General features: G+C 38.9%; 1 pseudogene across 1 annotated transcript; it reads right to left on the reverse strand.

Moving 5' to 3' along the window:
* Positions 1-13278: 13278 nt before the first annotated feature.
* LOC309630495 (large ribosomal subunit protein uL4 pseudogene) lies at positions 13279-22800 on the reverse strand (annotated as a pseudogene). The gene has a single exon. The product of its transcript is annotated as a large ribosomal subunit protein uL4 pseudogene (transcript).
* Between the last annotated feature and the right edge of the window lie 3122 nt (positions 22801-25922).

A 25922-nucleotide genomic window follows, 5' to 3' on the forward strand; every position in this document is an offset into this window, starting at 1 on the left:
ATCAAGCTCCCTTTGGAATATATTATGGACAGAGAATAGGAGGGTTAGGATAGTTCAATGACAAGATAATAATAGCATACTGTTGTCCCAAAGATGTGAGGACAAACAGCTTCTAACTAACTTTGCACATAGTAATAAGGGAAGAAATCGTCAGGTTAATATCTGTATACTAGATGCCAAGGAATGTGTTGTTTTGTTCCTGAAAACTATCACATTCACGAAGACCACTGTTATGACATCATTGCCTTATTAAGTTTGTGCTGATGTATACTAGAAAACATGATGGCTTTTGCACTGTTCAGACAAGATAAAAGTGAATGAATGGCTCTCATTACGAGGGTCAGAAGATCATTTTTTGAGGGCTGCTGACTTAGAACACCAGTTGGTTACCTGAACCAAAGAACAAGGGCTATTATGATAGGTAGGGTTATCAAAATATGATGCCCAGACTAGAAGCATTGCTATCACTTAGAAACTTAGACATGCAGATTGATGGGCTCCATCAAAGCCCTACTGAGGCAGAGACTTTGGAGGTGGTACCCAGCAATCTGTTTTAACAAATCCTCCAGGTGACTCTGGTGTATGATAAGATTTGAAAACTACTCTTCTCTACTTCTTAAATCTATACCAAGTCTTAATTCTTGGACAGCATAAATCATCACAGGATGTCTTTGAGCTTTTGAGATGGATTGGAGTCACCAGTCTACCTATCGCCTGACCTCTGTAAGTCCCCTCTGTGATTTGTGAAACATATTAATATTTTCAGTACCTAGGGATTAGCATTAGTGACTACCCAGTACCTAATTATATCCAGAAGGTCTGTGCATTTCCACTTGTGTAATGCACAGAAATGCTGGAAAATGGCCACCGGCATCTCTGGGTAAGGCTTGATCTATGATTTTTAGTATACTGCTCTGGTTACATTGTAAGGTCTGCTTTTCTATCAAGGGATTCTAGGTCCCTTAAATTAGTTTAAGTCTGGGTATTTTATAAGAGGCCACAATTCTCTACTGTAGTTAGTCAGATCTGTGCCACCAGACATAGACTTTTTCTCCCTGTATATGTAAAGCACTGCCTTAATAAACTTTAATCTATTTTTTAATTGAAGTATAGTTGATTTACAATATGTGTTAGTTCCAGGTATACAGCAGAGTGATTCAGTATTTTTACAGATTATATTCCATTATAGGTTATTACAAGATATTGGGTATAATTCTCTGTGCTATACAGTAAATCCTTGTTGCTAATCTATTTTATGTATAGTAGTTTGTATCTGTTGCTCCCATAGCCATACTTTGTCCACCCCGCCCTTTGGTAACCACAAGTTTGTTTTCTATGTGAGCCTGTTTGATTTGTATATACATTCATTTGTATTGTTTTTTAGTTTCCACACGTAAATTATATCATATAGTATTTGTCTTTATCTGACTTATTTCACTAAGCATAATATTCTCTAGATCCATATACATTGCTGAAATTGGCAATATTTCATTATGACTAATAATTTATGGAGATTTTATATATATATATATAAAATCTCCACATCTTCTTAAGCCAATAACTTGTTGATTTTATATATATATATATAAAATCTCCACATCTTCTTAAGCCAATAACTTGTTGATTTTATATATATATATAAAATCTCCACATCTTCTTAAGCCAATAACTTGTTGCTTCCATGTCTTGGCTATTGTAAATAGTGCTGCTATGAGCATTGAGGTGCATGTATCTTTTTGAATTAGTGTTTTCATTTTTCCAGGATATACACCCAGGAGTGGAATTGCTGGATCATATGGTAGTTCTATTTTTAGTTTTTTTGAAGAATCTCCATACTGTTTTCCGCAGTGGCTGCACCAATTTACATTCCCACCAACAGTGTATGAGGTTCACTTTTCTCCACATCCTTTCCAACATTTGTTATTTGTAGACTTTGATTCTGACAGGTGTAAGGTGATATCTCATTGTGGTTTTGATTTGCATTTCTCTAATAAATAGCAATGTTGAGCATTTTTGTGTGTGTGCCTGTTAGTCGTCTGTATGTCTTCTCTGGAGAGATGTCTATTCAGGTCTTCTGCCCATTTTCTGATTGGGTTATTTTTTTGATACTGTGTTGTATGTATATGTTGGTTGCATTGTTTGCAAGTATTTTCTCTCATTCCATAGGTTGTCTTTTTATTTTGTTGATGGTTTCCTTTGCTGTGCAAAAGGTTTTAAGTTTAATTAGTTCTCATTAGTTTATTTTTGCTTTTATTTCTTTTGTCTTAGGAGACTGATCCAAGAAAATATTACTATGATTTATGTCAAAGAGTGTTCCTCCTGTGTTCTCTTCTAGGAGTTTTATGGTTTCAGGTCTTACATTTAGGTCTTTAATCCATTTTGAGTTTATTTTTGTATATGGTGTGAGGGAATGTTCTAATCTCATTGGTTTACAAGTGGCTTTCTAGCTTTCCCAGAACCACTTGTTGAAGGGACTGTCTTTTCTCCATTGTATAATCTTGCTTCCTTAGGTGCACAGGTATATTTCTGGGCTCTATTCTGTTCCATTGATCTGTGTGTCTGCTTTTAGCCAATATCATGCTGTTTTGATTACTGTAGCTTTGTAATATAGTCTGAAGTCTGGGAGGGTTAAACCTCCCACTTTTTTCTTTTTTCTCAGATTAGTTTGGCAATCCAGGATCTTTCATGGATCCATATACATTTTAGGATTATTTGTTCTAATTCTGTGAAAAATGTCCTGGTATTTTGATAGGGATTACATTAAATCTGTAGAATGTTGTGGGTAGGTTGACCATTTTATTGATAATAATGATTCTTCCAATCCAAGAGCATGGGGTATCTTTCCATTTCTTTGAATCATCTTCATTTTCCTTCATCAGTGTTTTATAGTTTTCAGAGTATAGGTCTTTCACCACCCTAGTTAAGTTTATTCCTAGGCTTTTTTATTCTTTTTGATGTGATTTTAAACAGGATTTTTAAAAACTTTCTCTTTCCTATAGTTCATTATTAGTGTATAGAAATGCAACAGATTTTTGTATGTTAATCTTATATGCTGTAACTTTGCTGAATTCATTTATTAATTCTAATAGTTTTTAGGTGGAGATTTTAGGGTTCTCTATACACAGTATCATGTCATCTACAAAGAGTGACTGTTCTACCTTTTCCTTTTCAATTTGGATACAGTCTATTTCTTTTTCTTGCCTGATTGCTGTGGCTAGGACTTCCAAAAATATGCTAAATAGAAGCGGCAGGAATGGGTATCCTTGCTCCTGGTTTGGAGTGCTAAAGCCTGTGCAGGGCTTAAGGCAGGACTTCCTCTCTGCACCAGGGCTGTCAGGGGCAGGGTCTGTTCCCCAGGTGCTGGAGCGGAAGCCCTGAGGGTCAAGTTTGAGCAGGCTCTGTTCCCTTAGAGTGCATGTTTTGCCCCAAAGGAGGGGAGTGCTGAAATAAGTGAGGGTTGTGCACTCACTAAGGTTCAACATGCTGCCTGTGCAGGTGTTCACTGCTCTGCTTTGATGAAGCCCAAGGTTGTGTCCCTTCCCCTGTTGTGGTTGTCCGAGATCTAGTACCAGACTGTGGCATGGGTTAGGTGGGGCTGACACATTCGCTAGGCTGGGGCTGGGGTTCAGGCCATCGTGGCTGCAGGAATTGAAGGGGTGGCACTGCTATTAGAAGTTTGTGTTGCTTCTGTGGTGCTGATTGAGTATCAACACTGGCTGCTGCTGGCCCTCCTGGACCACACCCCAGGCCCCTGAGCCTCCTCTGCATCCCTGGATCAAGTATTCTCCCAGGACCTGTCTGCCCCAGATCCCGCACCAAGCAGTGGTGTGGAGTGAGTAGAGCAGGGCTGTTCACCCAGCTTGGACTGGGGAGTGCAGCAAGATGGCAGCTGCCAGTGCAGAACTCCTTCTTCCCTGTCTATTTGCTAGATGGCACCCACACACTCCTTGCAAGTGGAGTCTAGGCTTCTCCACCCCTTTTATCTATCCTAGTGGTTTTCCCAGCAACCAAGGGGGCTTGTCTCCTTGGCAGGGGACCCCAGGACTGGGACTCCCAGTTTGAGGCTCAACCTGATGACTCCCCAGGGTGAGAATCTGACCCTGCTGCCCTTCTTTTCCTTTCAGATCCCTCCCAGGGTCACTGGTCCCAACCTGATACCCCTTTTCCATCTACCTGGTTATGTGGAAATCTCTTGATTATGTAGGAGTTCTGCTGGTTTCCAGTTAGTTTTCTGTAAGAATTGTTTTACATGTAGATGTATTTTTGATGAGTTTGTGGGGAAAGGTGTGCTCCATGTCCTCCCACTCCACCATCTTGGTCCGACTTCCCAATCTATTTTATTTCTAGGGAACTTGTGATCAATTAACAATCACCACAGACCCCTATGGGTCAGAATATTCTGATTACCACACTGTTCCTGTGAATTTTGGTGAAAATTGTGCCAAATTTTTGTTGCTGACTTTTCAGTATAACAACCTGACCCTTCCCATGTAGAGTCTTATTATTCTCTTTAAAAACAGGGATCTCAATTCCATTGCAGCATCCTCCAGCATTATCTCTGACCTGCAGAAGGTAGCTACCACAGAACTTGTTTTGGAAGCTGGTGCTCTTTTGTCAGTGTATTTCTTTTTTAATTTTTCTTTCAGTTTTATTGAGATATAATTGACATAGAACACTGTACAAGGTTAAGGTGTACAGTATAATGACTTGACTTACATATATTGTGAAGAAACGATTACCACAATAAGTTTAGTTAACAGCCAGCTGCGGGAGCCAGATGTCCACCCCGGGTTCTCTTTATCCCACCAGAGGAACTACCTGTAGGCTCAGGGGAGTCCTCTAGGTTTGGTGCTGTGCCAGCCTGGGGGAAGGGCGAGGTGGTCAGTGTGTAGCCATTACTGTTACCCTTCTAATGCCGTCCACCTCTGTCTCTGAGGTGCAGGGTGTGCTTCAGCCACACCCCCATGTGCTAGGATTTTCAGTGTGTCCATAAATAGTTCTTAGTTGTTCCTGGAAGAGGAAGTGAGGTCAGGAACAACCTCTGACACCATGTTGGTGACATCACTCTCCCAATTTGCCAATGTATTTCTTAATGCATTTCTGAGTCTTCCATGAAGATAAACTTAGTGGGTGGCTGAGCAGCTTCAAAGTGGTTCCATTCAGACATCTCCATCTCCTTGAGCTTTTGTCCTCTTCTTCTAGAGCAGGGTTAATCCACCATTGAATCCAAGCTTAAATTAGCCAACCTAGATGTCTATTAATATGACTCCTAGATGCTCAAGGTAACACATTAAATCATGAATTCTAGGTGACAATATAAACTCAGGTTAATAAAGTCTTATATTGTTTTGTATTTTTGGTCTAACATCCCTAGAATCTATTCACATGAATGCTCCTCAGATTCCTGCCTAAACAAATTTGGTGAATATTTTCATTTTTCTCACCAGGTCTATACTTGATATTGTGATCTAATTCTCCTATGAGCCTCTAGGAAATAAGTAGTGATGGTAATTGGTCCTGAGAAGAGTTGGCATCTTCTGTGATAACAACTTTCAAATGTTTCTATGCAGGGAGAAAGCTAGTTCCATTAAACAAACAAACAAAAAAAAAAAAAAATGGGGAGAGGAGGTGTCTGTTTGGTAAAGGAGTCCTAGGGGTATTTGATGGTTTAAAGCAGCAGTCCCCAACCTTTTTGGCACCAGGGACCGGTTTCATGGAAGACAGTTTTTCCATGGATTGGGGGGATGGTTCAGGTGGTAATGTGAGCAATGGGGAGCGGCAGAGGAAGCTTCGCTCACTCCCCCGCTACTCACCTCCTGCTGTGTGGCGGGGGTTGGGGACCCCTGCTTTAATGTTCACAAGATTATTTGTGTCTGCTTAAATGCCCTGTCCCCATATCTCAGAGTCCCATGCGTATAATCAAGACTTGGGCTTATGTCTCAGCCATAATTGTCCGGATTCACCAGCTGGCATATAGGTGTTCTAATTTTTCACCTAAGTTCTAAATTGGCATTCAGGGCCTTTGATTTCTTTCTTTTCCTTGTTTGTGCTCTCCTGCATCTTTTTAATCACTTTTGTCATCATAGCAATGAAGAGTCATACGTGATCTCTCAATGTCTTACATTTTATTTTCATTCCATGACACTTTACCACAAGTGTTAATCTGGGTATTTGTGAATCCATTACATTGTCATCAATTACTAGAACAAGAAAGTAATTTGTGTTCTTAAACATATGAGCAATGCAATACTAGAGTCCCATTTCCTAGGGTCACTTGTACAAATTACTTGATCCCTCAGAATTTAAGCAGAAAGGAAGTAGCTTACTCAGTTGATTAATTTGAGTTTAATAAAAATATTTTAAAGTAAGTGAGCAGGATTAAGGGAAACCAACAGTCATGGGCAAGTATCTCTCTTATGTCTGAAGGGGCAAAGGACAAGAGACAGAGTGAGTGGGAACCAGAACCATGAGGGAGAATCTCTAGTCTTATGAGAGAGTCACTTGACAGAAGCTGTGACCTTCACTAGAGGGATGTAATCAATCCATTGCAATCCAGCAGGGAGGTGGTTGGATGAATAAATACTCTCTATTTGCTCTCTGATCTCCTGCAATTACCTCTTATTGACTGATGTCTAACAGAATCCAGAGTTCAAGGGAATTATGTAGTCCATAAATTCAGTCTTTCAGAATTGGAGAAGAATTGAGAGTAGGTCTGGAGAAATCATGGAAAACATCTAAGATGGACTCCCATTTATTTGAGTTTTCTTTATTGCCTCTAAATAAACTATCATCCTACAGAAAGGTCTTACATATCCTTTGTTGAATTTATTCCTAGTGATTTTGGAGGGGGTTACTATTTAAAATGGCATTTTTAAAAATTGCATTTCTAACTATATTTTTGTTGGTATAAAGAACTGCAGTGGACGTCAGTTTATTTTTGGTTTCAGGTATACAACATAATGATTCAATATTTGTACATATTACAAGATAATCACCACAATAAGTCTACTTGACATCTGCCACCATACATAGTTACAAATTTTTTTCTTATGATGGAAATTTAAGATTTACTCTATTAGTAACTTTTAAATATACAATAATGTATTATTAACTATAGTCACCATGCTGTACATTACATCCCCAGGTCTTATTTATTTTATAACTGTAAGTTTTTACCTTTTGACCTCCTTCACGCATTTTACACACCCCCAAAACCCTACCTCTGACAACCACCAAACTATTCTCAGAATCTATGAGCTTGTTTATATTTTATTTTGTTTTTAAGATTCCATATATAAGAGAGATCATTGGTATTTGTCCTCTGCCTGACTTATTTCACTTAGCCTAATGCCCTCAAGGTCCACCCATGTTATTGCAAATGGCAAGATTTTATTCTTTTTTATGGCCAAATAATATTCCATTACATAGATATACCATAATTTCTTTACCCATTCATTCATGGATGGACATCTAGGTTGTTTCCATTTCTTGGCTCTTATAAATAATGCTACAATGAACATGGGGGTGCAGATAACGTTTTCAAGTTAGTGGTTTCCTTTTCTTTGAATAAATGCCCAGTAGTGAATTGCTGGAATATGGTAGTTTTATTTTAAATTTTTTGAGGAACCTCCATACTTTTTTCCATAGTGGCTGCATCAATTTACATTCCCACCAACAGTGCACAAGTGTTTCCTTTTATCCATGTCCTTGAAAACACTTGTTATTATTATTTTATTGAAAATGGTTTTTCTAGTGGGTATGAGGTGATATCTCATTGTGGTTTTGATTTGCATTTCCCAGACGATTAGTGAGGTTGAGCATCTTTTCACATACCTGTTGGCCATCTGTAGGTGATCTTTGGGAAAAAAAGATCTGTTCAGATGTTCTGCCTAATTTTTTTTAACATCTTTATTGGAGTATAATTGCTTTACAATGGTGTGTTAGTTTCTGCTTTATAACAAAGTGAATCAGTTATACATATACATATGTTCCCATATCTCTTCCCTCTTGTGTCTCCCTCCCTACCACCCTCCCTATCCCACGCCTCTAGGTCGTCACAAAGCACCGAGATGATCTCCCTGTGCTATGTGGCTGCTTCCCACTAGCTATCTATTTTACGTTTGGTAGTGTATATATGTCCATGCCACTCTCTCACTTTGTCACAGCTTACCCTTCCCCCTCCCCATATCCTCAAGTCCATTCTCTAGTAGGTCTGAGTCTTTATTCCCGTCTTGCCTCTAGGTTCTTCATGACCTGAGTTCTATTTGTATCATCTTTAATTCTTTCATCAATGTCTTATAATTTTCTGCATACAGGTCTTTTGTCTCCTTAGGTAGGTTTATTCCTAGATATTTTATTCTTTTTGTTGCAATGGTAAATGGGAGTGTTTTCTTAATTTCACTTTCAGATATTTCATCATTAGTTTATAGGAATGCCAGAGATTTCTGTGCATTAATTTTGTATCCTGCTACTTTACCAAATTCATTGATTAGCTCTAGTAGTTTTCCAGTAGCATCTTTAGGATTCTCTATGTATAGTATCATGTCATCTGCAAACAGTGACAGTTTTACTTCTTTTCCAATCTGGATTCCTTTTATTTCTTTTTCTTCTCTGATTGCTGTGGCTAAAACTTCCCAAACTATGTTGAATAATAGTGGTGAGAGTGGGCAACCTTGTCTTGTTCCTGATCTTAGTGGAAATGGTTTCAGTTTTTCACCATTGAGGACGATGTTGGCTGTTGGTTTGTCATATATGGCCTTTATTATGTTGAGGAAAGTTTCCTCTATGCCTACTTTCTGCAGGGTTTTTATCATAAATGGGTGTTGAATTTTGTCAAAAGCTTTCTCTGCATCTATTGAGATGATCATATGGTTTTTCTCCTTCAATTTGTTAATATGGTGTATCACATTGATTGATTTGCGTATATTGAAGAATCCTTGCATCCCTGGAATAAACCCCACTTGTTCATGGTGTATGATCCTTTTAATGTGCTGTTGGATTCTGTTTGCTAGTATTTTGTTGAGGATTTTTGTATCTATATTCATCAGTGATATTGGCCTGTAGTTTTCTTTCTTTGTGACATCTTTGTCTGGTTTTGGTATCAGGGTGATGGTGGCCTCGTAGAATGAGTTGGGGAGTGTTCCTCCCTCTGCTATATTTTGGAAGAGTTTGATAAGGATAGGTGTTAGCTCTTCTCTAAATGTTTGAATTCTCCTGTGAAGTCATCTGGTCCTGGGCTTTTGTTTGTTGGAAGGTTTTTAATCACAGTTTCAATTTCAGTGCTTGTGATTGGTCTGTTCATATTTTCTATTTCTTCCTGGTTCAGTCCTGGCAGGTTGTGCATTTCTAAGAATTTGTCCATTTCTTCCAGGTTGTCCATTTTTTTGGCACAGAGTTGCTTGCAGTAATCTCTCATGATGGTTTGTATTTCTGCAGTGTCAATTGTTACTTCTCCTTTTTCACTTCTAATTCTATTGATTTGAGTCTTCTCCCTTTTTTCTTGATGAGTCTCGCTAATGGTTTATCAATTTTGTTTATCTTCTTAAAGAACCAGCTTTTAGTTTTATTGATCTTTGCTATCATTTCCTTCATTTCTTTTTCATTTATTTCTGATCTGATATTTATGATTTCTTTCCTTCTGCTAACTTTGGGGTTTTTTTGTTCTTCTTTCTCTAATTGCTTTAGGTGCAAGGTTAGGTTGTTTATTCGAGATGTTTCCTGTTTCTTGAGGTAGGATTGTATTGCTATAAACTTCCCTCTTAGAACTGCTTTTGCTGCATCCCATAGGTTTTGGGTCGTTGTGTCTCCATTGTCATTTGTTTCTAGGTATTTTTTGATTTCCTCTTTGATTTCTTCAGTGATCATTTGGTTATTAAGTAGTGTATTGTTTAACCTCCATGTGTTTGTATTTTTTACAGACCTTTTCCTGTAATTGATATGTAGTCTCATAGCGTTGTGGTCAGAAAAGATACTTGATACGATTTCAATTTTCTTAAATTTACCAAGGCTTGATTTGTGACCCAAGATATGATCTATCCTTGAGAATGTTCCATGAGCACTTGAGAAGAATGTGTATTCTGTTGTTTTTAGATGGAATGTCCTATAAATATCAATTAAGTCCATCTCTTTTAATGTATCATTTAAAGCTTGTGTTTCCTTATTTATCTTCATTTTGGATGATCTGTCCATTGGTGAAAGTGGGGTGTTAAAGTCCCCTACTATGATTGTGTTACTGTCGATTTCCCCTTTTATGGCTGTTAGTATTTGCCTTATGTATTGAGGTGCTCCTATGTTGGGTGCATAAATATTTACAATTGTTGTATCTTCTTCTTGGATTGAACCCTTGATCATTATATAGTGTCCTTCTTTGTCTCTTGTAATAGTCTTTATTTTAAAGTTTATTTTGTCTGATATGAGAATTGCTACTCCAGCTTTCTTTTGATTTCCATTTGCATGGAATATCTTTTTCCATCCCCTCACTTTCAGTCTGTATGTGTCCCTAGGTCTGAAGTGGGTCTATTGTAGACAGCATATATATGGGTCTTGTTTTTGTATCCATTCAGCCAGTCTGTGTCTTTTGGTGGGAGCATTTAATCCATTTACATTCAAGGTAGTTATTGATATGTATGTTCCTATTACCATTTTCTTAATTGTTCTGGGTTTGTTATTGTAGGTCTTTTCCTTCTCTTGTGTTTCCTGCCTAGAAAAGTTCCTTTAGCATTTGTTGTAAAGCTGGTTTGGTGGTGCTGAACTCTCTCAGCTTTTGCTTGTCTGTAAAGGTTTTAATTTCTCCATCAAATCTGAATGAGATCCTTGCTGAGTAGAGTAATCTTGGTTGTTGGTTTTTCTCCTTCATCACTTTAAATATGTCCTGCCACTCCCTTCTGGCTTGCAGAGTTTCTGCTGGAAGATCAGCTGTTAACCTTATGGGGATTCCCTTGTGTGTTATTTGTTGTTTTTCCCTTGCTGCTTTTAATATGTTTTCTTTGTATTTAATTTTTGATAGTTTGATTAATATGTGTCTTGGTGTGTTTCTCCTTGGATTTATCCTGTATGGGACTCTCTGTGCTTCCTGGAGTTGATTATTTCCTTTCCCATATTAGGGAAGTTTTCAACTATTATCTCTTCAAATATTTTCTCAGTCCCTTTCTTTTTCTCTTCTTCTTCTGGGACCCCTATAATTCGAATGTTGGTGCATTTAATGTTGTCCCAGAGGTCTCTGAGACTGTTCTCAGTTCTTTACATTCTTTTTTCTTTATTCTGCTCTGCAGTAGTTATTTCCACTATTTTATCTTCCAGGTCACTTATCCGTTCTTCTGCCTCAGTTATTCTGCTATTCATCCTTTCTAGAGAATTTTTAATTTCATTTATTGTGCTGTTCATCATTGTTTGTTTGCTCTTTAGTTCTTCTAGATCCTTGTTAAACATTTCTTGTATTTGGTCTATTCTATTTCCAGGAGTTTGGATCATTTTTACTATCATTATTCTGAATTCTTTTTCAGGTAGACTGCCTATTTCCTCTTCATTTGTTAGGTCTGGTGGGTTTTTACCTTGCTCCTTCATCTGCTGTGTGTTTTTCTGTCTTCTCATTTTGCTTATCTTACTGTGTTTGCGGTCTCCTTTTCGCAGGCTGCAGGTTTGTAGTTCCTGTTGTTTTGGTGTCTGTCTCCAGTGGCTAAGGTTGGTTCAGTGGGTTGTGTAGGCTTCCTGGTGGAGGGGACTAGTGCCTGTGTTCTGGTCGATGAGGCTGGATCTTGTCTTTCTGGTGGGCACGTCCACGTCTGGTGGTGTGTTTTGGGGTGTCTGTGGCCTTATTATGATTTTAGGCAGCCTCTCTGCTAATGGATGGGGCTGTGTTCCTGTCTTGCTAGTTGTTTGGCATAGGGTGTCCAGCACTGTAGCTTGCTGGTCGTTGAGTGAAGCTGGGTCTTGGTGTTGAGATGGAGATCTCTGCGAGATTTTTGCCATTTGGTATTACGTGGAGCTGGGAGGTCTCTTGTGAGCCAGTGTCCTGAAGTTGGCTCTCCCACCTCAGAGGCACAGCACTGACTCCTGGCTGGAGCACCAAGAGCCTTTCATCCACACGGCTCAGAATAAAAGGGAGAAAAAATAGAAAGGAAGAAAGAAAAAAAGGATAAAATAAAATAAAATAAAGTTATTAAAATAAAAAATAATTACTAAGAAAAAAATTTTTTAAAGTAAAAAAAGAAAACAACAACAACAACAAAAAAATGGACGGACAGACCCCTAGGACAAATGGTGAAAGCAAAGCTATACAGACAAAATCACACACAGAAACATATACATAGACACTCACAAAAAGAGAAAAAGGGGAAAAAATAATGTATCTTGCTCCCAAAGTCCACCTCCTCAATTTGGGATGATTCGTTGCCTATTCAGGTATTCCACAGATGAAGGTACATCAAGTTGATTGTGGAGCTTTAATCCGCTGCTTCTGAGGCTGCTGGGAGAGATTTCCCTTTTTCTTCTTTGTTCGCACAGCTTCCGAGGTTCAGCTTTGGATTTGGACCCGCCTCTGCTTGTAGGTTGCCTGAGGGCGTTTGTTCTTTGCTCAGACAGGATGGGGTTAAAGGAGCAGCTGGTTTGGGGGCTCTGGCTCACTGAGGCCGGGGGGAGGGAGGGGTACGGAGTGCAGGGCGAGCCTGCGGCGGCAGAGGCCGGCGTGACGTTGCAGCAGCCTGAGGCACGCCGTGCGTTCTCCCGGGGAAGTTGTCCCTGGATCACGGGACCCTGGTGGTGGCGGGCTTCACAGGCTCCCGGAATGGGAGGTGTGGAGAGTGACCTGTCCTTGCACACAGGCTTCTTGGTGGTGGCAGCAGCAGCCTGAGCGTCTCATGCCCGTCTCTGGGGTCCGCGCTGATAGCCACAGCTCGCGCCTGTCTCTGGAGCTCGTTTAGGCGGCGCTCTGAATCCCCTCTCCTCGTGCACCAGGAAACAAAGAGGGAAGAAAAAGTCTCTTGCCTCTTCGGCAGCTCCAGCCTTTCCCAGACTCCCTCCCGGCTAGCTGTGGCACACTAGCCCCCTTCAGGCTGTGTTCACACAGCCAACCCCAGTCCTCTCCCTGGGATCCGACCTCCGAAGCCCGAGCCTCAGCTCCCAGCCCCCGCCCGTCCCGGCAGTTGAGCAGACAAGCCTCTCGGGCTGGTGAGTGCTGTTCGGCACCGCTCCTCTGTGCGGGAATCTCTCCGCTTTGCCCTTCGCACCCCTGTGGCTGCGCTCTCCTCCATGGCTCCGAAGCTTTGCCCCTCCGCCACCCGCAGTCTCCGCCCACGAAGGGGCTTCTAGTGTGTGGAAACCTTTCCTCCTTCACAGCTCCCTCCCACTGGTGCAGGTCCCATCCCTATTCTTTGTCTCTGTTTTTTCTTTTTTCTTTTGCCCTACCCGGGTACTTGGGGAGTTTCTTGCCTTTGGGGAGGTCTGAGGTCTTCTGCCAGCGTTCAGTGGGTATTCTGTAGGAGTTGTTCCACATGTAGATGTATTTCTGATGTATCTTTGGGGAGGAAGGTGATCTCCGCGTCTTACTCTTCCACCATCTTGAAGCTCCTCCCTGCCTAATTTTTAATTGGATTTTGTTTTTTGTTTGTTATTCAGTTATATCTATTCTTTATGTATTTGGATGTTAGCTCATTATCATTTATATGATATGCAAATATTTTGTCCCATTTGGTAGGTTGTCTTTACACTTTGTTGATGGCTTCCTTTGTTGTTCAGAAGCTCTTTAGTTTGATGTGGTCCCCCTTGTTTATTTTTGCTTCTATTTCTTTTGCTTTCATGAGAGATCCAAAAAAATCATCAGCAAGATCAATGTCAAGGAGCTTACCACCTATATTTTCTTCTAGGAGTTTCATGGTTTTAGAGTTCCATGGCTACATTCAAGTTTTTAATCCATTTTGAGTTGATTTTTGTGTAAGGTGTAAGATAGGGATCCAGTTTCATCATTTTTCATGTAGCTATCTGGTTTTCCCAACCCACTTATTGAAGAGACTTTCCCCATTGTATATTCTTGGCTCCTTTGTCATGAATTAATTTGCCATATATGCATGGGTTTACTTCTGGTCCCATTGATCTATGTGTATGTTTTTATGCCAATATCATACTGTTGTGATTACTATAACTTTGTAATATAGTTTGAAATCAGGGAGCACAATGCCTCCAGCTTTGTTCTTCTTTATCAAGATTGCTTTGGTTTTTAGGGTCTTTTTTGGTTCCATACAAATTTTGAGATTGTTTGTTCTGTTTCTGTGAGAAATGCCATTGGAATTTTGATAGGAATTGCATTGAATCTGTAGATTGCTTTGAGTAGTATGGGCACTTTAACAATACTAATTTTTCCCATCTATGAGCACAGAATATCTTTCCACTTGCTTGTGTCTTCTTCAGTTTCTTTCATTAATGTTTTATAGATTTCAGTGTACAGGTCTTTTACCTCCTTAATTCAATTTATTCCTAGGTTGTTGGTTTTTTTTTTCAATTGATTTGTGGGACATATGTTTGGCCATCATTTTTTTTTTTAACATCTTTATTGGCGTATAATTGCTTTACAATGTTGTGTTAGTTTCTGCTGTATAACAAAGTGAATCAGCTATACATATACATATATCCCCATATACCCTCCCTCTTGCGTCTCCCTCCCACCCTCCCTATTCCACCCCTCTAGGTGGTCACAAAGCACTGAGCTGATCTCCCTGTGCTACGTGGCTGCTTCCCACTAGCTATTCCTAGGTATTTTATTCTTTTTGATGCAGTTGTAAATGGGATTGTTTTCTTAATTTGTCTTTCTGATTATTCCTTGTTAGTGTATTGAAATGCAGCTAATTTTTGTATATTGATTTTGTGTCCTGTAACTTTACTGAATTATTTTGTTAGTTCTAACAGTTATTTTGGTGGAGACTTCAGGGTTTTTTATATATAATATGTCGTCCGCAAATAATGGAAATTTTACTTCTCTTTCCAATTTGGATGACTTTTATTTCTTTTTCTTGTCTAATTATTTTGGATAGAACTTCCAATATTATGTTGAATAAAACTGATGAGAGTGGGCATCCTTGTCTTGTTCCTGATCTTAAAGGAAAAGCTTTCAGCTTTTCACTGCTGATAATGAAATGATGCTAGCTGTAGCTTTTGTTATATATGGCCTTTATTATGTTGAGTTATGTTCCCTCAATACCCAGTTTGTTGAGAGTTTTTGTCATAAATGGATATTGAATTTTGACAAATGCTTTTCCTCCCTCTATTGAGATGATGATATAATTTTTTTATCCTTCATTTTGCTAATGTGGTGCATCACATTTATTGATTTTGTAGATGTTGAATCATCCTTGCATCTCTGGAATAAATCCCACTTGATCATACTGTGAATTTGGGTTGCTAATATTTTGTTGAGGATTTTTGTATCTATGGTAATCAGGGATATTGGATGGTAATTTTTTTTCTTTTGAATTCCTTGTCTGATTTGATATGAGGGTAATGCTGGCCTTGTAAAATGAGTTAGGAAGTGTTCCCTTCTCTTCTAATTTTTTGGAGACTTTGAGAAGGGGTGGTATTAATTCTTTGAATGCTTGGTAAAATTCACCAGTGAAGCCATCTTGTCCTGGACTTTTCTTTGTTGGGAGGTATTTGTTTACTGATTTAATCTCCTTACTAGTAATTCGTCTGTTCAAATTTTCTATTTCTTCATGAATCAGTCTTGGTGGGTTGTATACGTTTCTAGAAACTGATCCATTTCTTCTAGATTGTTGAATTTATTGACGTATAATTGTTCATAGTAGTCTCTTATCCTTTATATTTCTGTGGCATCGGTGATAACATCTGTTTCATTTCTGATTTTATTTATTTGGGCACTCTTTTTTTCTTCATGAATCTGGACAAAGGTTTGTTGATTTTGCTTATCTTTTCAAAGAACCAGCTCTTAGTTTCATTGATCTTTTCTATTTTTTTAAATCTCAATGTTATTTATTTCTGCTCTGATCTTTATTATTTTCTTTCTTCTACAAACTTTGGTCTTTGTTCTTCTGTTTCCCTGAGGTGTTATGTTAGGTTGATTATTTGAGGTTTTTCATGTTTACTGTTGTAAGCATGTTTTCCTATAAACTTCCCTCTTAGAAGTGCTTTTGCTGCATTCCCTGTTTTGATATGTTGTATTTCCATTATCATTTCTCTCAAGGTATTTTTTTAATTTCTCTTTTGATTTCTACTTTGACCCATTGGTTGTTTAGTAGTATGTTGTTTAATCTTCACAATTTGAATTTTTTCAGTTTGCTTCTTGTAATTGATCTCTAGTTTCATGCCATTGTGGTTGGAACAGATGTTTTATATGATTTCAGTCTTCTTAAATTCATTAAGACTTCTCTTGTGGCCTAATATATGATCTACCCTGGAGAATGTTCCATGTGCACTTGAAAAGAATGTGCTTTTGATGGAATGTTCTGTATACGTCAAGTCCATCTGTCTAACCTGTGATTTAAGGCCAGTGTTTCCTTATTGATTTTCTGTTTGGATGACCTAGCCATTGATGTAAGTGGCACATTAAAGTTCTTTACTATTATTGTATTGCTGTCTGTTTCTCTCTTTAGGTTTGGTAAATTTTGCTTTATATATTTAGGTGCTCCTGTGCTGGGTGAATAAATATTGACAAATGTTATACAGTTGATCCTTGAACAATGCAGGGGTTAGTGGTGTTGACATCCCATGAAATCAGAAATTTGCATATAACTTTATAGTCAGCCCCTTATATAGATGGTTCCACATCTGTGAATTCAACCATGGATTGTGGAGTACTATAGTATTTTTTGAAAAAATCAACATAAAAATGGACCTTTGCAGTTCTCTCTCTCTCTCTCCTTCTCTCTCTCTCCCCCTTTCTCTCTCCCTCCCTCCCTCCCTCCTTCCCTCTCTCCTTTTGGGATCCCTATAATGTGAATGTTAGCCTGCTTGATATTTTCTCATTTGTCTCTTAAGCTATCTTTACTTTTATTTTTAATCTTTTTTATTTTTTCTGCTCTGATTGGATGAGTTCAAATGACACGTCTTCAAGTTCACTGATTCTTCTGCTTCATCTAGTCCGTTGTTGAACCCCTTTGGTGTAATTTTAGTTCGGTAATTATATTTGTCAGCTCTGTGACTTCTATTTGACTTTCTTATATTTTCTGTCTCTTTGTTGAAGTTCTCACCATATTTATCTATTCTCCTGAGTTCAGTGAGCATCCTTATGACCATTACTTTTAACTCTTTATCAGGTAAATTACTTATCTGTGTCTCATTACATTTATTTCTTTTGTTTTGTTTTGTTTCTTTCTGAGTTTTATCTTGTTATTTTGCTTGGAACATTTCCTTTGTTTCTTCATTTTACTTGACTCTTTGTGTTAGTTTCTATGTATTAGATGAAACAGTCAACTCTCCCAGCCTTGAAGAAGTGGGCTTGTGTAGGAGATTAACCTTATTGTTCAACCCTTCCCTAGCTCTTGGTTATCTTTCAAACCTTTATGATTGTCCCAGCAGCCTATTTTATTTCTAATAGCCTCCAGTAGTTGATTATTTGCCAGGACCTGTCAGTTACCCACAGGGGAGGATCTCAGTCAGCACCTAGATTCAGGCTGATGCAAGCCAGATCCTAAGGCAGCAGCTTTTAAAATGATCAAATATATATAGTCCTGTGGGACCACAAGTGTATGACCTACTGGTCACCAGAGCCAGGCCATCTGGAGTCATCACCTGGGTGTCAGTTGCAAAAATCCATGCTCCAAGCAGGTGTATAAACTCCTTTCTGGGTGATACTGGGGAACTGTAGCAAGGCAGAGGGAGAGTGCAAACATAGCATCCATTGACCTACATTCCCTGAGAACACCTCCATAGGCCTCTCAATGTGTGCCCAAACCTGAAGTCTGGCCCTTGGGCTGAAACTCCAGAACAAGCAAATAGGCCTCTTTCATAGAAAGGCTTGGGGTGTGTTTCAGTCTGCTATCTGTTCAGTGCCCTGGGGGTGTAGCCTGCTGAGACCTGCAGGGGTTGTTGCAGTCCCTGGGACCCAGTAATGCAAGCCACTTGACCACCAGAGCCAGGGGCTCAAGGGGTGTCCCCTGGGTGGCAGTCATAGAAACTGGGGTGCCAAATGTGTGTCAGAGCTCCCCTCTGAGAGACACTGGCACTCAAGAGCACTGCAGAGGGAGAGCACAAATATAATGCTGACCCTCCAAGGTCTCTGGAAAGCGTTATAGTCAGCCCTTAGATGTGTGTTTGATTAGAATTCTGCCCCTCAGGCTGATGCTTTAAGAGTAGCAAATGAGCTTCTTTCATATAAAGTCTGGGCAAGATCAGGTGTTTCCCTGGGGCAAGTGATTCCGAGTGTGTAAGCCCTTTAAAAGCCATTTCTCAGATTGCTATTGCCTTGTGGGTCTCGTGGTCATGACCCCCAGTGGTTTTCAAAGCTAGATGTTTGGAGGCTCATATCTCAGGTGCAGGTCTTAAAAGTTGGGATGCCCAATGTGGGGCTCAAACCCTTCACTCCACAGGGAGAAGCTCCTGATGGGTGTCATTACTCCAGGGGTGGGCTTTACGGCAAGATTGTTTCTCAGCTTCTCCTACCCACTTTGATGTGGGTTTTTTTGTAGTTCACTTGATGTGTAGTCATTGTTTAGCTAGTTTTTATGTTTTTCTCAGAGGAAATTGTTCCCTATATAGCTGTAGATCCAGTGTGTCTGTGAGAGGAGGTGAGTTCAGGATCTTTCTCTGTTGCCATCTTGAACCAATGACATCACTATTTTGATTTCCTATCTGTCTAACTTACTAAATTCTCTTACTTACAATTTTAAGTGTGTGTGTACATTCCTTTGCATCATCTACTGAGACAGCTTTTTATCTGTAAATAATTTTTTTTTCTGATTTCACCATCTTTGTAACTTTTCCTCCCATCTTTTTTGGTTTGTTTCTCACTGCCTCTTTGATCAGATCTTTATCAAAATAAGCTGTCCAAAATGATTTGCCCTTTATGGAATAAATAAATTTAAGTTTATACAGCAGCCTTCTTCTGTGGATTTCTTTTCTGCTGGCTTTTCAGCTGGTGGTTTCTTGGTAGCAACAGCCTTTTTTTTCTCTCCCTCCAAACCTTTTAAACACCAACAGTCTTCTTTTCTTTCTACACTACCACTGGCTTCTTGCCTGGAACCCCCTTCTCATCTGATTTGGCTTCTAGTGCTGCCTTATCTACCTGGACTTTGGGATACTTGGCCTGGTGAGGAATGATGTTCCAGTGCATGGTTTTTGCATATGGGTTTAGCTTCAACATGATTCTCAGGTTTTTAAGTGGATTCTTCTGTAGGAGTCTGTGATGAATCTTCTTGTGTGGTTCTTGGAAGGATCTTTGCATCTCTGGGCTTTTCAAGATTCTGCTAAGGTCTGTATTGAGCATTTTATGCACGGGAAGGTTGCAGTCATTCTTGAGGGAGGCAGCTTCGCACCAAGTGCCATGCACATCACATCCTTTTGTGGAGAGCACTTTCAGTCCAAATGCAGAAACGTCCCGCATGCCCACCAGGAGCAAGTTTCAACATGTTCACTTTGCTTATTTTAAGCAGAGTGATTGTAGGAATGTTTCTGATGTCCTTGATAATGCAGAGCCCCCTGTGCTGGATACAGTTATAGCTTCTTATTTTGCTTTGCCAGCTCTCATTTGCTGAGAGGCATAGACCTTTCTGATATCATTCCAGGCCCTAAGCTTCTTAAGAAGCAAGATAACCTCCTTGGTCTTCTGGTAGCCTTCAGCTTTATCTTCAACCACCAAAGGAAGTTCAGAAACTTCCTCAATATGATGACCTTTAGACAGGACCAGCACTGGCAAGGCTGAGACAGGGCACAGCAAATGGCACATCACTTCTGTGTTGTGTTCATTCTGTGGGTGCCAGCTGTGCCAGTGTTTTTGGTTGATGCCAACATGCAGCCCACAATACGTATTTCCAAAAGCACCCTGGCCATAATCATGGGCTAAATACTCACTACCTCGTAAATAAAACTGTAGGTCACTTTGATACTTTGTGGCATCCCTTGTGTTTTCTTTCTAAAACACACACGCTTATTGGACATCTCACTCTTCAAAGCAAGGAATGGACTTACTGGGTGCAGATTATGGAGGTACCAGCAAGGTCATGCTAGCCTAAAGAAGAGTGAATTTGTTGGCAATTCCAACACAGAATTCTTGATGGCTATCTGGGGGACAGGTACCAACACTAGAACAAAAACAAACAAAGATTCCTCAAAATTTGGGAACTGGACCAATGACCAGATGAAAAGCAAGCTGGATGTGCACATGTTCTGGGGTGGCTGCCTGAAGCCCAGAGAATTTCTGATGCATTGTCTTTATGGACAGGCATTGCTTGCTATGTGTATTGAGCTGGCGTGAAAGTATAGCAGCAACTGGGACACACTGGCTTTTGTCTCTTAATCTGTAAGCCCATGGTTTTCTAGTGGGCAGAATGGTGACAGTGTGATGATGATTTTCAGCTCATATGAAAAAGCTGATTCTTTATGGTAATATAAATCCATTAACCATGAGCTGAGCATAGCTGTGAAGAAAATTTGTCAGGTTAAGCGATTATAGCATCTTGGTGACACAATATTTGACAGAAACCACATTTCTGTTACATTAAGGCATCCAAGTTGATCTTTTAAAGCATGACTTTCTGTTATTTTTTAAACTGTATTATGATAACACGTCACTTTTGAGCATCTAGCAATATACCATCCTGCCCTATTGCTCTTGAATTTGATATGAGTGAATGTCTGCCTTAAAATTCTCACAGTAACACGTTCTTTGCTCCCCAGCCCCCAGGGAACAATATATTTTAATTAACATATACATTATACAAATATCTGCTCATCTTCGTTTTCTGCATGAAAGGGATTGAAATTTATTCCACCAAAGAAGCAAAATCAACACACTCAAAGGCTAGGTACAGGTATATTAGCATTTCAGAGGCTCAAGTGTCATAACTGGTTTAACTAAACAAAGCCATAATGTACATTTCAGAAAACTGCCAGGAAGGAAAATCAATTCTGTATTTGAATTGAATTCAAGTAAATCCAGCACCATGTATCTGCACCCAGCATATCCCTACTAGGGTTTCTACAAATTATTTGCAATCAAAATCTTAAACTTGTTTGAAAAGAGACAAAACTGAAAGGTTTGTCCTTACAGAGTTATGGAAATATTTTGTGTCCTTAAGAGTGGTTAATGTTGACATGCTATTTTTCAATTTCTACATTGGTATAATTATTAAAATTTTAAACTTTAATTATAAATATACTCATTTTGTTTGGGAGATGGACTAAGTGAATAGATGGTATATAATTCCTAGAGTCAGATTATTAATCAATGGTAGTGAAGAAAGCATACCAAATATTAAGTCATGTGTACGTTTATGTTTCTGAAAATTGATAGGAAATTGGTCTTTTAAAGGAAATCTAGGAAGCTAAGGAATTGGGATTACTATTTAGTACTTAAAAATTATTTTTCATCTATTCTGAATCTTAGGATGAGGCAAGATGCTGATGTAGTGTTATAATATTTCAAAGATACAATGCAGATGAAAAGATGACAAATTTAAGATCTGTTTAAAGAATAAAATCAACAAAACACAGTTTTTCAGGTTAAAAATAAATTGATAGGATTTCTTTTTTCCTTTTACTTCAAGTCTCTGTTTATTTGGCGCTCTAGTTTGTGTGAAACATTGTATCTTATTCTTCAGTTAAAATATAAAATATGATAAATTTCTTTTAGAAATACTAAAATTAGAGGCAATTATTCCACATTATGAAGACCACCAGAGCTGCAGCATTGCACAGCTGCAGTTGGAATTGTTCATATAGAAAATGGCAGCCCCACTGTGCAACTACTTGTGAATGGAGCTCGCCGGTACTGAGCAATACCCTGCAGCCTCCATGAGGGCTGTGAATGTTTCTCATCTTTTGTATCAAGTACATAAAGAGGAGGACTTGAAACTCTTCACTAGTTTTCCACTCTCTGTCTCTCCCCCACTATTGACAGCTCTTTAAATTACCTGAGTATCTTCTCCATTCCCCTGGAGGTGATTAGCCTCATTGGCTTGTCCTGTTATTGTGTCCAAGGGAGATGCAATACAGAGCCCTTAAGAGAGTACTAGCTTCTTTTTCTGTTAAAGATAAAAGAATGGGAACAATAAACCAGGATTCTTCAGTGACCCTGTGTAGAGCACAGCCACACGTTCTCGCTTGACATCACAGGCAAATCTGTATGAAGATCTTAGTTTGCAACGTGATTCTCAGCCATTCTTAACATTGGTTAGGCTAGGAGATTGCAGATCATAGCCTGTCTTGGTTAAAAGATTAATACCCTAAGTACTTGCAGGCCTATCCTAGTGGATTCGTTACAACTCATTGATGGAATCATGTTTCAAAGTACCTACCTCATCTGTAAAATGAGGATAATTCTTTCTTGCCTAATGTAGTAACTCTACAATGTAATATATTAACTCTTGAATGGTCTCAGATCTCCTCTTGTTGGTCTTAAATTTGGGTCCCCCGAGGAAATGCGTACACACCTATGTATATGTGTGTGTGTATATATGTATATACATACATGTGTATCTCTGTATGTACATCTCTATATGTATTCTCAGACAATTTTAGTTATGAACAAACTTTCATAAGTTGTTTTTTGTGGCAGTGGCTTTGGATCCTTTCAATTTATGATGTAATAATTAGTGATTGAAGATTTCTGTACATTTTTACCTCTTTTTTTTCAATATCTCTGCCACTTTTCGCTATCTCCTACCTGTTCCAATTGCATGTTTCGTGGTAACTTTTTTTGTTGTATGTAAGTACGATGATGTTAGCTAAGTGTTAATCAGAGATGTTTGGGTAAAGGGTCTGATAACTGAAAACTTGGGGGAAAGTGCATATTACTCCATTTTAAGGACACACTCTATAAAAATAATGTCTGTACTGAACATATTTACTAGAGGTGAGTGATCACACACAAAAAGTCCTTTGACTACTCCCCTTGTGCTTTTAAATATGCAGCAAATCAATAGTGTTTGATAGAAAGATACTTGGGAGATTTGAGAAATAAATTGAAGCTGTATTTTTAGTATCCAAAACAACAACAAAAAATGAGGTCAAGTGGTTATTTATCCCTGAAATGAAAAACAAGCCCATGGAAAATAAACATGGATATCTAAAACCCTAATGTATTCATGGCCCTTCAGAAACACAATTCTGATTGGCTGTGTATCAAAATCTCTTTGGATTACATTCTCCAGATTTTAAATTTATAAGGAAAACACTATAAAACACAGCATCTGTCAGATATGATGTGAACTACTAGCTTAAGGCAGTTAATATTTCTACATTAGTTTGCACTCCATTTCTTTCGATGATGTCATATCTTTAAGAAGCTGGGTTTTCATTGATTGTTCTGGCAAAAAATAAATACTGAACAAAAATCAACTGAACAAAAATCAACCTGGAATGGGAAAGGAGGGTGGCATCATCCAATCTGATGCCTTGATCTAATAAGAAGTTCCAAGAGTTGGGGACTTCCCTGGTGGTGCAGTGGTTAAGAATCTGCCTGCCAGTGCAAGGGACATGGGTCTGATCCCTGGTCTGGGAAGATCCCACATGCTGTGGAGCAACTAAGCCTGTGCACCACAACTACTGAGCCTGTGCTTTAGAGCCTGCGAGCCACAACTACTGAGTCCACATGCCACAACTACTGAAGACTGCGTGCCTAGAGCCTGTACTCTGCAACAAAGAGAAGCCACTACAATGAGAAGCCCACACACCACAACGAAGAGTAGCCCCCGCTCACCACAACTAGAGAAGAGCCCGCGTGCAGCAAGGAAGACCCAATGCAGCCAAAAATAAATAAATAAATAAATTTATTAAAAAAAACAAAAGTTCCAGGAGCACAAATCCATTTAGTGTGTAATTGTGGCTATTTAAAAATGAAACATATTATTTTTTTCTTTTAATTTGTATGTATTGTTTATTCAAAAGTTGCTAAGTTGTTAAGACATAAATTATTAAGTTGTCTGAACCTAACTACTTCATAAACAGAATGATTAGGTGTTGCTTTTGGCCTATCAAACGTCATGGAAATATTACTGAGACCCTAAGTGTCCTGTAAACCAAGGGAATCTGGGAACCTCTGAGTTACACAATTTTGTTGTTTGCCACTTGAAAACTTTGGATCTGTTCTTTTTCTTTGAAAATAATCAACAAATGCCAAGTGATACTCTAGGAAGTTTTTTTGGGGGGGGTGTGTATGATTTCTAGACTATGGCTAAATATTCCCCAGATCACCAGTCTCTAACTTACAATGAATTGAAGTGGCGTTTTCTTATTTAGGTAGTTTAGTAGCCTGTTCTACTTTCCACAACTCTCACTTCTGGTGTGAGACCGGTGAGGCTGCTCCACGGTAGACGTAGAAGTTCTTTACTAGGGGGACTCCTAGTGATTTGGTTCTGAGAAGCCCAGCCATAAGGAGGTGTAAATGGAAAACCATTTCACACTGCTTGATGAAGGAATTGTTACATCCAGGTTTGGGATTCATTCTTGGACCAACCTGAGAAAGTGAAAATTATTCTCACCTTGGTCCTCATTCCAAAGGATGTGAAAATTATCTTAAATCTCCAGGGCAGCAATAGGGAGCCAATTAGCAGTCACCTTTCCTCTACCTCATCAAAAAGTCTTCACTCTTCAGTGTTTAGCTCAAATTCCATTTTCTTCCTGAGCCTTGCCTTAATCCCCCAAATGAAGTTAGTCCAAGGCTTCCTTGGGTACTCATTTATATCAGTGTTCCTTATTGTTTATATGTGCTTCCCCTAGTTTGTAAATTCATGAAAAATAGAAATGTACTTAGGAAATCTTTGTCCAGTTGTCCTAATGAGCTTCATAATCTCAGCAGTAGCCACAGACTCAGTGACTTTTTTTGTCTTTTGGAAAACAAGTGTCACTAACAAATTATTATTGTTGTCCATTGCAAGACTTCTTAACCTTCTGACACTCATATAAAATGATAATAATTCTATAACATATCAAGATAAATGGATAAGGACATGACTGACTGAGAGGGAAGGCTCTGGTCACCCCCACTGTTGTGAGGCATTGATATCTCAGCGCACCTGTAACCCATGGGTGGCACACCAGTGCACTCTGATATATTGATCGGTAAGCTGGGTTTTATTGTACTTTGGTTACAATAACATCTTTGTGTATTCTCAGAAGACAACTTATAAACATTATAGCAAATGTAATGTGTAAAACTTACGAAACTCCCATAAAATCTCTCTGTTCCAAAATCATTGATTTTGCTATTTAACGTTGTTATTGAAGAACTGTGCAGAGCTTGCCAGTAAACCCATCTCTCCTGGGGGCTTCTGCCCACAGAGGGTTGTTCTGGGGTAGAGTCACTGAACGCTAGTCTTTTGAGATTCCATTACTGTAATCATTTCTCATTCATGGAGTATTTGCTGGACTAAGATCTGGAGTATAGGTCAGGGAAGTAACACAGATGAATAGACCTGAGTCAGTGCAGGGTAAGGAATGTAAAAAGTCATAAGACCATAGGAGTCTGGATCCATCATGTAACTCCACTGTTTAAAACCTTACAGTGACTGTCCCAAAATTTAGAATATAATCCAAATTCTTCACTATGATTTCCATGGTTGTATGCTGTACACTGCTTATTTCTCTAGCCTTTCAATCATTCTACAAATAGTCATTGAGTACCTACCATATTCCAATCACGTGGGATATGTTTGTAAACAAAATTAAGATCTTTGCTCTCATGGTGTTAATATCTGAATGTAAAGAAAAAATAGACAATAAGCCATAAAATAAACATGTGAATAGAATTTTAGAGGTGATACGGCTAT

This window comes from Balaenoptera borealis (assembly GCF_965194805.1).
Source record: "Balaenoptera borealis genome assembly, chromosome: 6".
Classification (NCBI taxonomy): Eukaryota; Metazoa; Chordata; class Mammalia; order Artiodactyla; family Balaenopteridae; genus Balaenoptera; species Balaenoptera borealis.